This window comes from Sinocyclocheilus grahami, unplaced genomic scaffold (assembly GCF_001515645.1).
Source record: "Sinocyclocheilus grahami isolate Dianchi unplaced genomic scaffold, SAMN03320097.WGS_v1.1 scaffold9997.1, whole genome shotgun sequence".
NCBI lineage: Eukaryota > Metazoa > Chordata > Actinopteri > Cypriniformes > Cyprinidae > Sinocyclocheilus > Sinocyclocheilus grahami.
The window spans coordinates 7494-7783 of NW_015512977.1; positions in this window are offsets into that span (position 1 = coordinate 7494).

Below are 290 nucleotides of genomic sequence, written 5' to 3' on the forward strand. Positions count from 1 at the left end.
TTTATTTAGGGTGTTATACCACAAACAGCCACCGGGTGCCATCCATACTCCATATAATTTTTTTAATGCATTTTTCTGTAACAAACGTCTAGATTTCTCTGTCAATATTACTTCTATCTCTAAATAACCAGCATATATGGAATCCTGAGACTCAGATATTTTCAATTATATGTTTTTTGTCAAGATTATAAGAAGGTTTGATCCCAAAAGACCGTAATGCGTTTTGTAATATGACACTTGACACTGCCCACTAAGGAGGAGGAGACCGCCAAAAGATTTTAAAGTACCAT